Source organism: Pristiophorus japonicus, chromosome 1 (assembly GCF_044704955.1).
Source record: "Pristiophorus japonicus isolate sPriJap1 chromosome 1, sPriJap1.hap1, whole genome shotgun sequence".
In the NCBI taxonomy this organism is placed as follows: domain Eukaryota; kingdom Metazoa; phylum Chordata; class Chondrichthyes; family Pristiophoridae; genus Pristiophorus; species Pristiophorus japonicus.
Genome location: NC_091977.1, coordinates 297193952 through 297207991, shown reverse-complemented (window position 1 = coordinate 297207991; position 14040 = coordinate 297193952). Strand labels below are relative to the sequence as shown.

General features: G+C 46.0%; 1 protein-coding gene across 1 annotated transcript in view; it reads right to left on the bottom strand.

The window, feature by feature from the left end:
* The window catches only part of LOC139250721 (grainyhead-like protein 2 homolog), a 185034-nt gene that overhangs the window by 80291 nt on the left and 90703 nt on the right, over positions 1-14040 (bottom strand). The gene's annotated exons all lie outside the window — the stretch shown is intronic.

The following is a 14040-nucleotide window of genomic DNA, read 5'->3' as shown; positions in this document are numbered from 1 at the left end:
CAATGTCTGCCCTTGTTGATAAGAGGCTCCCGAGGTATGGGAAATGGTCCACATTGTCCAGGGCCGCGCCGTGGATCTTGATGACTGGGGGCCAGTGCTGTGCGGCGGGGATGGGCTGGTGGAGGACCTTTGTCTTACGGATGTTTAGCGTAACGCCCATGCTGTCGTAGGCCTCAGTAAATACATTGACTATGACTTGGACACATACAGAGGTTATTTAATACACGGGAATTGTTAACGCCCCAAACTGTAAGGGGATAACTAAGGGGTTGAAATTTGTTTTCTTCCTCCGCGCGTTACCGCCGGAGAGGGACGGCTAACAGTCGGCTAAGTACTTACCGTCAGCGGCGGCTGGGTTCCTCCGCTCACTGTAAAGTTAGTTGGGCGTTGGGGCCGGCAGCAACACGTACCGCTGCGCATTCGGCCGCCACCCACGTGGTGACATCATCGAGCGTGCACTACCCCCTTGCCACTGGCACTGCGAAATTTGGTAAGTATGGTGGCCTTACCAGTAGGCGCCCATACAGCCTGGGAAAGCTGGAAGGACATTGGGGATCCTGGGGCGGTAGCATCCAGGGATCAAGGTAAGTGGTTATGTTTGGGTTTTTTTTACCATTTCGGTATTAATGGAACCAGTGGGGAATTTTGCTTGTGGGTGAAGGAAAGTGTCGTAAACTTTTTTTTCTTCATTTTTTTCATCTTGCATGCTGGCAGCCTACCGTCGGGAAGATCGGCAGGCCTCCTGAGGTGCCGCTCCATTGGCGCACGAGGATGAGCCACTTTTAGTGCTTCTCTCTCATCTTTGGGCAGCAAAATGGAATTTTGCAGTTTGAGGCAGAACCTACCACCTGGCGTTAAAATCAGCACTCAGCCAGTGACACCGCCTTAAAAACGGCGGGACTGAATTTCGACCCCTACGTATTTACCAGGGAGACTAACAGGGTGGACTTCACGTTAGAAGAAATGATTTAAAAAGCTATCAAGACAGTGAAGATAGAAGGGGGGGGGCGGAGATAATTGATAACGGAGTCAAATTTAGAGGATAAACCCCTGCTCTGGCTGGATTGCATCCGTGCATTATAAAGGAAGCTAGGGAAGAGATAGCAGAGGCACTATATTATATGTATATATATATATATATAAAAATATACACACACATATATATATAAATTAGAAAAGGGAATAGTGCGGAAAGCTGATGTTATTTCTATATTTAAAAAGGGAGGGAGTCCAGGGAGCTACAGACCAGTCAGCTTAACATCAATGTAGGAAAGATAATGGAATCCTTACTCAAGGATGTAATAGAAAAACATTAGAAACCAAAATTATAATAAAGAGTAATTAGCACATCAATGTAGGAAAGATAATGGAATCCTTACTCACGGAATTAATAGAAAAACATTAGAAACCAAAATTATAATAAAGAGTAATTAGCACGATTTCAAAAAGGGAAGGTCATGTTTGACCAACCTCAGTGAATTCTTTGAAGAAGTAACAGAAAGAGTAGACAAGGTAATGTAGTATATCTAGTATACTTGGATTTTCAAAAGGCCTTCGATAAGGTACTGCAAAGTATTCTCATGACTAAGGTCAGAGCAAGTGGAGTCAGGAGACAAGTAGCACAATGGATAGCAAGCTGGCTACAAAATAGGAAATGGAAAGATGGGATTATAGGTATTTACTCAGCCTGATAAAAGGTGGGAAATGGTGTTCCACAAGGATCAGTGCTGGTTGTTCACCATTTACATAAACGATTTGGATTCAAGAAGTTGAAAAACAATTTCAAAGTTTGCAGATAACATAAATTGGGATGTTCCACTACGTTGAAGATGCTACATAAATGCAAGTTGTTGTTGTTGTATAGTTCATTATACGAGAAGACGTTAATAAACTTGCAGAAAGGGCATGTAAATGGCAAATGAATTTCCATTTGGATCAATGTGAGGTGGCTCATGTTGATAGAAGGAATAGGGAGGCCGCATACACCTTGGAAAATAAGAGTCTAAATGGGGTCGAGGAGAAAAGGGATCTTGGGGTACAGATTCACAAATTACTAAAAGTAACAACGCAGGTTAACAAGACCATAAAAATGTAAACCAAGCACCGGGATTCATTTCTAGAGGAATAGAATTGAAAAGGAGAGACATGATGTTAAACTTGTATAGAGCCTTGGTTAGACCACACTTAACTGTGCACAGTTCAGAGTTTCGGCTCATTTGCGCTTCGGTTAGTGCCCCAGCAGGGCGTTAAATGCTATTTTTGGGCGTTAGGCCAGGCATCCAGGATTTACCACACGGACAGAAGATTTGGTTATTGGTTTTTGCGCCACAAACACTTACCGCCCCGCCCTCCGTTTTTAGTGTGATGGTGACGTCAATAGTGCCCCGGATGGAACTTTCATGCTTAACGCCCGCCCCAGGAAACGCTGAAAAGAACAGGGTGCGACAGGCGGTATTGGCAGCATTTTTAAAAGGAGGGATGAGGATCCTACATTGCAAGTCATATTGACTACAACGGTTGCGCACATAAAGCTGTGTGAAGCTCCAACTTGCAAACTTCACTTTTATCTGCCATTACAGTACCCTTACAACTTCAGTGAGAAAATTTAATGGGGGCATTACTAGTTCGGCAGCGAATCATGCTCCATGCTATTGCCAGGCGATGTCAAGCTAGAGGAAGGACTCTTGGCCATGTTGGCCCATGGATGATGAGAGGCCGAAGATGTTCGGGGAGGAGGGCTTACCTCCCACGTGTTTACAGGCACTAACGCTCAGACCTCCAACTCTGAGGAGCAGTGTGTGAACAGGCTGCACTTCCGAAAGGAAGTGCTGACAAGAGATACGCCATCTCCTACAGGCAGACTGATGCCTGCACCACTCTAGAGGCAGCTTTCAATACTGCTATCAACTGGTTTCCGAATTCATTGTGGTGTGCTGCATGTTACACAGCTGGGCCATCATGAGGGTCCAGGCATTGCCAGTGGGGATTGCATGCCCACCTCAGGAGGAGGACGATGAAGAGGAGCCTGGCGAGGCCCCCTTGGATAGCCACCCTATCCACGGGGGAGGCAGCATGGAGCTGTTGTCGGTGGGCAACACTCACATGTTGCCAGCTCATAATGGACCAGCTCTCCTAAATGGAGGAAACTGAGGGATGGAGCTAATATTGGACACACTATGTGTCCCCATAAAGGCACATCTCCGGTGAACGTTGGAATGATGCACAAGACACCAATGGCAAATGATGCCATAAATTTTACTGCAACAAAGTCACAAAAACACCCCCCAACCAAAATAAAACCATACAATATACAACGTTATGTTGCAGGGCACTAAACAACAATGAAACTTCTTTATCGCCGCAAGTTTCGGCTTGAGTGAACGCCTGACTTAACGCCAACGCTCCTACAACTTACATTTTCACTGAAACTTGCAGTCGGAGGTGCAAACTATTTTCAGGTGCTAACTTTAACACCCCGCCGCGATTAACACCTCAAAATCCAAAAAGCCCAAAATCCAGCCCTGGTCTCCATATTACAAAAATGATATAGAAGCACTGGAGAAGGTGCAAAAAAAGATTTGGAAAGATGATACCAGAACTGAGAAGTTATAACTATAGGAAATACTGAACAGGCTGGAACTCCTTTCTCTAGAAAAGAGAAGGCTGAGGGTGACATAATCGAGGTCTTTAAGATTATGAAAGGGTTTGACAGGGTAGACGGAGAGATGTTTCCACTTGCGGGGGAGTCCAAAACTAGGTGCCATAAACATAAGATAGTCACTAATAAATCCAATACAGGAAAAATGTCTTTAGTTGGAGAGTGGTTATGTTGTGGAACTTGCATAATTGAGACGAATAGCATAGATGCCTTTAAGGGGAAGGATGTTAAGTACCTGAGGGAGAAAGGAATAGAAGGTTATGCTGATAGGGTGAGATAAAGTAGGGTGGAAGGAGGCTCGTGTGGAGCAGAAACACCAGCATAGACCAATTGGGCCGAATGGCCTGTTTCTGTGCTGTAAGTTCTATGTAATTTTAGGTAACAGTAACTATGCACATACACAATAGGCCATGGTTCCTACACCTAATCGATATCCAGTGACTGTCTCTTACCATCGGCTGCATCTCTAAACACAAACAATCTGATTTTAGCTGTTCCAGTGGCAATAAAGATATTTTTCCTCGAGGTTCCCAAGCAACTCCTGGATCTCTGTCGAAATGTCACGGTGCAGAGCCAGATTCGCCTTTCATCAGTGGTAATCAAGGGTCTCCATAGAAATATAGAAAATAGGTGCAGGAGTAGGCCATTTGGCCCTTCGAGCCTGCATCACCATTCAATAAGATCATGGCTGATATTTCACCTCAGTACCCCTTTCCTGCTTTCTCTCCATACCCCTTGATCCCTTTAGCCATAAGGGCCATATCTAACTCCCTCTTGAATAAAACAAACGAACTGGCATCAACAACTCTCTGCGGTAGGGAATTCCACAGGTTAACAACTCTCTGAGTGAAGAAGTTTCTCCTCATATCAGTCCTAAATGGCTTATCCCTTATCCTTAGACTGTGTCCCCTGGTTCTGGACTTCCCCAACATCGGGAACATTCTTCCTGCATCTAACCTGTCCAGTCCCGTCAGAATTTTATATGTTTCTATAAGATCCCCTCTCAGCCTTCTAAACTCCAGTGAATAAAGGCCCAGTCGATCCAGTCTCTCCTCATATGACAGTCCAGCCATCCCGGGAATCAGTCTGGTGAACCTTCACTGCACTCCTTCAATAGCAAGAACGTCCTTCCTCAGATTAGGAGACCAAAACTGAACACAATATTCCAGGTGAGGCCTCACCAAGGCCCTGTACAACTGCAGTAAGACCTCCCTGCTCCTATACTCAAAACCCCGAACTATGAAGGCCAATATACCATTTGCCTTCTTCACCGCCTGCTGTACCTGTATGCCAACTTTCAATGACCGATGTACCATAATACCCAGGTCTCATTGCACCACCCCTTTTCCTAGTCTGCCACCATTCAGATAATATTCTGCCTTCGTGTTTTTGCCCCCAAAGTGGATAACCTCACATTTATCCACATTATACTGCATCTGCCATGCATTTGCCCACTCACCTAACCTGTCCAAGTCACCCTGCAGCCTCTTAGCGACCTCCTCGCAGCTCACAACGCCATCCAGTTTAGTGTCATCTGCAAATTTGGAGATATTACACTCAATTCCTTCATCTAAATCATTATGTATATTGTAAATAGCTGGGATCCCAGCACTGAGCCCTGCGGCACCCCACTAGTCACTGCCTGCCGTTCTGAAAAGGACCCGTTTATCCCGACTCTCTGCTTCCTGTCTGCCAACCAGTTCTCTATCCATGTCAGTACATTACCCCCAATACCATGTGCTTTAATTTTGCACATCAATCTCTTGTGTGGGACCTTGTCAAAAGCCTTTTGAAAGTCCAAATACACCACATCCACTGGTTCTCCCTTGTCCACTCTACTAGTTACATCCTCAAAAAATTCCAGAAGATTTGTCAAGCATGATTTCCCTTTCATAAATCCATGTTGACTTGGACCAATCCTGTCATTGCTTTCCAAATGCGCTGTTATTTCATCTTTAATAATTGATTCCAACATTTTCCCCACTACTGATGTCAAGCTAACCAGTCTATAATTATCTGTTTTCTCTCTGCCTCCTTTTTTCAAAAGTGATGTTACATTAGCTACCCTCCAGTCCATAGGAACTGATCCAGAGTCGATAGACTGTTGGAAAATGATCACCAATGCTTCCACTATTTCTAGGGCCACTTCCTTAAGTACTTTGGGATGCAGACTATCAGGGCCCGGGGATTTATCAGCCTTCAATCCCATCAATTTCCCTAACACACTTTCCCGCCTAATAAGGATATCCTTCAGTTCCTCCTTCTCACTAGACCCTCGGTCCCCTAGTACTTCCGTAAGGTTATTTGTGTCTTCCTTCGTGAATACAGAACCAAAGTATTTGTTCAATTGGTCTGCCATTTCTTTGTTCCCCGTTATAAATTCATCTGAATCTGACTGCAAGGGACCTACGTTTGTCTTCATTAATCTTTTTCTCTTCACATATCTATAGAAGCTCCAGCTGCTAACAGGTGTCCATTAGGGGCAGTGGCACCGGGTAAATTAAACAGGAGAGAGAGAGGTGCACAGAGAGCATGGGTGTCTGTCTGAGTGCCACTGTCCCTGGGACCATTTTGCTATAAAATGTATCATGATGACTCTCACATCTGATTTTCCTGTTAACACCAAGGCCTAAATTGTGCCTTTCGATAAGAGCTGTGGCCGCCATCAGGAAGGACTCAGTGCTCAGTCGGCGCAGAGGGGCCGACATTTCTTTTTAATTGTCCTCGTTGATTTTCCCGATGGAGAACGTCTCCACTCTGCCCGTTTTCCCGCCCCATCGAGCACACGCCGACCCCTTACTGACCGGAGGCGACCCCCCCTTTCCAACCCCCGAGGGAAATTCCCCGGCTGAAATTGCCCCACAGGAGCGGCACCGCCATCGGTCGGTGACACTGACAGCTTTTCCCAGCGGGCAGCTTCTTGTGGCTGGGTGCGCCCGCCATTTTATTTTAATTGTTTGCCGACTGCCAGTTCGGCCCGGCAATGGTGGCCACAGGTTCGGCCGGACCGTCAACAATCAGCCTGGCACCTCCTCTTAAGTGAAGGAGAGGGACAATGTGACGCGTCAGCACGACCCGCCCGCACTTGCGCACCACTCTAAAAAAAAAACAAAGACCTGAACTTCTCCGGATTGTCCGCCCCATGCATTACCCTTACAAATCGGTAGGTGCGCCTCATTTTGGGCAGAGGGCAATTTCGGCCCCAATCAGTTTTCAATGAATACCAAATTTAATATGTAATAGTTAGATCATGCAGTTAGTGTGCTGCCAGTAACAGCTGCCTTGACTTCAGTCGTAATGTGAATGAGGTGGCACTGCTGCATCTGAGACACATTATCAGAGTTGGTTTCTTAAAGCAACATTCCCAGTCACAATATAAACTCATGGGGCCTGAAATTCACCGTCCCCAGAGGGACGGCTACCGCGGAGTTTGGACGGTCGATTGAAAAAAAAAAATCGGGCGTCGCGGTCGGGTACTTTTCCCTCCCCGAGCCATATACAGCTCAGGGAGGATTTGAGCGGTGTTCACTTCCGCTGGAAACGGCGCGGCAAAGTCGCTGTAAAGGTGAGTTTCCAGCGGAGAGGGAAGCATCGTGCAGGCCACTGGAAAGCCACCAGGACAGCGAAATTCACCGAGGAATTCCTGGCAGTGCCCCCGCAAGGTTTGAGACGCAGTGTTTGAACACGACACCGCTGTACCCTTTGGTAGGTAAATAGTTTTATTACTTATTAGTGTTTTTATTTCATTTTCCAGCATCCGCAGTATTTATCTTTTGATATCATTTTATTAATTATTTTGGCTCCATTAAACCTGCGGAGTGCCGCTCAGAAGTTTGCACATACCCCTGTACTTTTGCACAACTTTCAGGTCTGACTCTTTAGTGGAGTCCTGTGGGCTGCAGAGACCTGCTTGGCAGGGTTCACCCTGAGGATGAGTAGTGCTGGGAGGGAGACATCTGCTCAGCAGGGCGGCACGCAGGAGAAGGCATCGCCATCAGCACCATGCAGAGAGGCAGTGGGCAAGGGAGGCAGCAACCATGATTCGTTCATTCTGCGCCAGACCAGTGTGCCCACCGTCTTCACCGGCCCGAATCAGGATTGTGGTTGGCTGCTTGGGGACAAGGGATATCCCCTGTCCACTTGGCTGCTCACTCCACTGCGGAACCCCAGGACAGCGCCAGAGCATGCATACAATGCCGCTCATTGTGCTACCAGATACATCATCGAGCAGTGCATAGGCATCCTCAAGCAGAGGTTCCGGTGCCTGGATCGCTCTGGTGGCACCTTGCAGTACTCTCCTCAATGGGTCTCCATAATCGTCATGGTCTGCTGTATGCTGCACAACCTGGCCATCATGAGGGGACAGCGGCTGGAGGTCGAGCCAGCAATACCACCTGAGGAGGAGGAGGAGGTGCAGGAGGAGGAGGAGGAGGAGGAGGATGATCCCTGTCTCCTCAGAGCTAGGAGGCGTCGACCAATCACAACCCTGGAAGGGCCGGCTGCAGACTGGCCTGCACCCTCCTGGGAGGGTGCGTCCTCACATATATGGAGATGCCTGACACCTCCCCTGCAATCTCCCTCCATGCATTATGTACTGGCGGTCTGCCAGCGTCTCCCCACGTCAAGAAACAGTATTCTTCTTCTGTCCTCCACACCGTCCATCAGTATCTCCAGTTCCAGATCAGTGAACCTGTTGGCTTGCCTTGCACCTCTTACACCAGTCATCCTTCCAAACTCCTTCCCCCCTCAGGGCCTTGCTGCAAACCCTGGCCTTTGCAGCTGGCTCATTAGAAACCCTTACCTACATGCTGAATTTCTCAGTGGTGATAACGCTCAAATTAAGACAGCCACACCACTGAAAAATCAATTTTGGAAGGGTTCATTAGCGCTGGAACCCATTTGTTCACTTTTGGAGCTGAAGGTCGGGTGGCCCAGCCATTCAAAAATTTTGCCGCTAATGGCCACAAAAAGGTGGGGGGGGGGGGGGGGGGGGGGGGGGGCAGCAGCTTTCCAGCGGTACTGAATTTCAGGCGCAAGGAGTTTGAAACTGAAAGTTATGTTTTCTGGTCACTTGCATTAGCTCAGGTGGTTCATGACAGGCTAGCAGTACAGTTTTTAAAAACATTACTGGACTAGGAAAAGCCACTGGGAAAAATACAGTAATGAGAGACATATCCCAAAATGTGATTAAAAACAGCTGTACACAAAAATGGTATCCAAACTGCCGCACAATGGGGCTGTTTCCACAGCACCAGTAGCCCAAGGGCATAAAATGCAACAAACTCAGGTATATTACATAGGATATATGGCACAGAAACAGGCCATGCGGCCCAACCAGCCCATGCTGGCATTTATGTTCCACTCGAGCCTCCTCCCATCCTTCCTCATCTAACTATCAGCTTAACCCTCTATTCCTTTCTCCCTCATATGCTTGTCTAGCCTCCCCTTAAATGTATCTATACTATTTGCCTCAACCACACCCTGTGGTAGTGAGTTCCACATACTCATTCTTTGGGTAAAGAAGTTTCTTCTGAATTCCCTATTGGATTTCTTGGTGACTATCTTATATGGATGGCCTTTAGTTATGCTCTACCCCACAAGTGGAAACATTCTCTCTGTGGGCCCAAATTTGGCGCTCCCGTTTTTTCGGCACACTCACGTGAGATGCGCCGACTTCCTACGATCCAAACAGCACCAAAAAGATGTCCTGGGATTCTGGCCCCTCTGCCGACTCTCCCGGAGCTTGGCGCAGCGTGGCAAGTTCATTGGGGGGGCGGAGCTAGGGCCCTGCGCCTAAAAGAGTGCCGGCAGCTGTCCGCATGCGCAGTACAGCGTTCGCCCATGCGCAGTAGCTCCTCCCATAATTGTGATGATGCGTGCCTGCCCCATCCCAGGCTGAGTGGCCTGCCGCACAGGCCGGCCTGTTGCTTCCCTCGGAGAGAAGTCCAGTCCCTCGGAGAGAAGTCAAGTCCTCGCAGAGAGAAGTCAGTCCTCGGAGAGAGCAGTCAGTCCACGGTGAGAGCAGTCAGTCCTCAGAGAGAAGTCCTGGAAGTCTTCGGAGAGAAGTCCTCGGAGAGTCCTCGAGAGAGAGTCGGAGTCAGGTAGAGAATTGGAGTTGGAGAGGAGTCAGAGTTGGCCTGCTGACTTCCCGGGCTGAGTTAGGAAGGTAGGACTTAACTTTTATTTTTTATTTATTATTGATTGTTTTTATGCTTCTTGAATGTTGTTGTGAAGGTGTTTAGTGCTTTGCAAGGTCGTCTCCACTTCCCCCACCCACCCACGCCCCCAAATCTCTGGCTACCTGCGCTGATTTCTTAACTCTCCGCAAGGGTTTTCTTTGCAGCCACAAGTGGCCACATACGCTGGCCTAAGTAGTTTAGAGCAACTATTAGCTGTCCAAACTGGCTTAAATGGCCAAAACGGGCGTAGGTGCCTGGTAACGCCCCCTTTTGAAAAAAAACTAAACTAAAAAAAATCCTAACTAACTCACTGCCGCAAATTAAATGTGCAGAATGGGGATTTTTAAGATACTCCAGAAAAATCAAGTTGTTCCAAAAAAAACGGAGCAACTCCTGGGCAAATTTGGGCCCTGTGTGTCGACTTGAACAAAAGCTTTCATAATTTTAACGCCCTCTATTAGGTCACCCCTCAGCCTTTTCTTTTCGTAATGTAAAATAAACATTTAAAACATAAACGTACTCAGTCGAGTATGAATCTGTTTTGAAGTGTCACTGTTTTCATGAAAATATATTTATAAAGAGGAAAAGCACTGCCAAACACATGATGCAATAATCAAGTTGAAACGCATCCTCACATCACTTGCATATGACTTACGTTTGATTAGGAAAGATATGCACAGTCCTTTCCAAACAAAAAAATAGTTGCTTAGGTTTTTTTCACAAAGACAATACACCTTTAAAGAACTCACTGCTGTGAGAAGGAGCCTGAAACTCTGTAGGAGACTCCTATTCGCGAGAATGGGTTGTGCTTTTTAAACAAGACTCCATTGCAACAGTAATCATTTGTTACTTCTCACAAATCAACCTCCTTAATCATGACCAGCAAGAAATGGCCAATTTAAATGAAGTTAAAATCCACTCCGCAGAGTCTAATACACAAGTAAATATTTACAGTGCCTAAATCTATAGGGATGTAGTGCCACATGTGTTCCAGGTGCCTGCAGTGTTTCAAACTGGAATTTCTCAGAAATGTTTGTTACGAGACTGATGATTTTACCCACCTGGTGAATGCTCTTCAGTATAAAGTTATGACTGAGTAAGAGAAACTTGAAAATACATGCCCCCTTCAGGCACCCATACCACAATTTTACACTTCAAACTATTTGCTTTGGAATTTCCAACATGACAAAAATTCCTGAAGTTTCACACATAAAGCCTTCGCTATTACAACAAAGGCTCCCCATGCTAAAACCAATCTAATACTACTTCATCCCCGTTATATCTGTGCAATCAGCAATGGCAGCAGGTTGATGGAAATGTACAATAACACGGTGTATAGCATGTTCAGTTGGTATTAAGGAAAAGAGAAAAGAAAAATTAGCAACGAACCAGGCATCACATCAATCTCAGGCAATCTCAGTCCAGTTAAAGACCTCCTCATGCATTTGGGGTATCCAAGTAGGGAGAGGTGACCCAATGACTAGTCATGCAGCAGCCTGACACAGAATCATATCCAACAGTCACCATCCCAGTCTGCATCACCGTTCATGGGTATGCCCTGCCCCACCAGCAGGATGAAACCAAGAGATGAAAGCACAGTGGTAGTGAGTGGGAATGGGCTCGAATGTCCTCAACATTGGTTTTGAAACCCATGGACCCTGATGGTCACACATACCATTCTCCACCATCCCCGCCACCGCCAAATCAGTACGCCTCCATATTAGGTGAGCTAATTGCCATCAGTGTAGGTATGGGAGCTGACCCCATGTCTGCAGATGATGTCACCTAGACGCAGCATGTAGATGAGGAAGAGCAGGGGAGCAAGACTAAATCCTCGTGGACGTCAAAGGTAACCGTGCAATGGACAATAAACACGGCCTTGCCAGAGTCATCCACATCCCAAGAGCAAATTAAAAACGTAGTGGTTACCAGGCTGACAATGGTTTCTCCAAAACATTCATGAATCTGATGTTATGGCAGAGGGTGGCTTGATAACTTACGGTCAAATTCTGAATGGAGGAAATTATTTACTATGGTTTAATCAAGTTAATTCACGACCATGCATTGTCAAAGATGTCATCTTTCACATGAGATGGTAAACTGAGGTCCCTTTTACCTGCTCAGATGGATTTAAAAGATTCTCTGGCATGAGGAAATTGATTTTAAAAAAGCACCTAGGTAAAAAGCGGTTAATGTACTAATGGAGATTTTCGCAAAGACAGTAACAATAAGCAATTCAGTAGCTTGTTTTGGAATCAATAAACATCTCACACCCATTGGACTCAATTTTCCCCAAAGCTGTTTTTTGGCGTACTTGGAGTTACGCCTGTTGTTTCTGGGCCCAACTTTCACCGTTTGAATTGTTGATTTTGGCACCACCTAGCCTGTCCTTTAGCTTTGGGGGTGGAGCCTAAGATCTGCGCCAAAAAGATCAGGATGCCAGGGTAACGGGGGACATACTGCGGGCTGAGCCTGGAAAGTGAAACATACAACACATTTTGGCCAGCTCACAGCTGGACAAGCACCTTGCACATTGCAGCAGCATACCAGTGTGAAAGTATTAAAGAGTTCATGCCAAAATCTATCCTTCCCTCCGTCGCCTCCCCCCTCCCCCCTGTGCCAGTTGCCACTCCTAACCCTGGCCGAAAGGTCTCCCCCACCTCCCCTCCTCTCCCCTCCTCTGCTGTCTGGGCCGTGGGTCTGCATCTGCTGTGCTGATTCTCTTACCTGCGTCGATTTTATTAACTGCCCAGAAGGTTGTTCCAGAGTGGTCACATACACCGTCCTAAGAAAAATTGGAGTAATTCGGAGCTTGCCAAACTTGCTTAAATGGCCAGAATTGTTGTGGTGGCAGGTTACGCCGCCAATGAGATTAAAAAATCGTAGCCTAAAAAAATCCTACCTAAGTGAATTACGCTAGTGCAGAAACTTCGGGGAAATTTGGAGATTTGAATTTACTCCAAAAAAAATGGTGCACGCCAAAAAAACGGCGCAGATAATTGGGGAAAATTTAGCCCATTATGTTGGAAAGTCCCTGATCCTTCTCTTGCTGTGATCAAAGGAAGATAAAACACAGAGATACAGGCAGTCTGGTATTTAAAACAGAAGACTACGAAGGCATTCAGCGTTAAAAAAACATAGCTGCTAGACAAAGCTTTCAACAGGTACAGAAGGAGAATTCAGGAGGTTGGTTAGGAACTATTGGGGTCATTTTCAAATGTGGAAGAGCGGATAACCCGCCTCTTATAGAACCTGTCTGATTTTGGTTTCATGTTGAAAATTACCTTCATTCAGTTTAAGTCAAAGAAGACACCCACTGATTTGGGGAAACGTCATAAATATAAGTTATTTTGTATCACTAAGTGAAGGCAAATTACACTGATTGTGTTAAGTGAATCCGATTATAACTCTTCCTCTGTACGTTCGTTCACTTGCTGTGAAATAAAGCAGCTTATTTATTCCTATGTGATCTCGCCTCATCAAGTGCTTTTTTAAATCAGCCTTCGGAGAAATTGAAGAAGCAGATGTTCGAAAGACACAAATATACAATTCAGATTACATGGGGATATTATAGTTATAGTCTAGGTAATCCTACTATGCAGTTAGATATTGGGCAGAATGACCACGTCCTTAAACACAAGCCCCTCAGACCATTTACAGTAACAACTAGCATCGCTGCACCCAAGAGAATATCTAACATAAGACTTTAAACTTGGAACAACACACTTATTTGGATCCATTCTCTCCCCCCATCCCACTGACTTGTAAAGTGCATACTATATAGAAAATAAATTTGTCATCTTATGGATTAGATGCCACGGAAATTATGTCAAGTAAATAATTTGAAGTGCATACGGTTTTTAAAAAAAAAGTGGCTCCACTGATGGCCAAATGGATAAAAGCACCTCCCAGTGAAGTACTAGGCAACATAAAAGGTTCACGTTCCATTCTGGGTTAGCTGATCTCAACCAGGACAGCTGTTGGGTTGTGATATTTGGCCACAGGGTCTCTAGATTAAGAAAGGATTTGGGGAGAAAATCAGCTACTATCATCACTTCTCGTTGCTATCCAGTGATCCCTGCTCGGAAGTGACAAGGGGTGTTAAGTGAGGACAGCTTTGGACTTGGCTGTGATAACCTCCACATTTGGGTTGCCAATCAGTACTGACAATCTAGTGTAAAAGTGAGATAGTCAGGTGGTGAA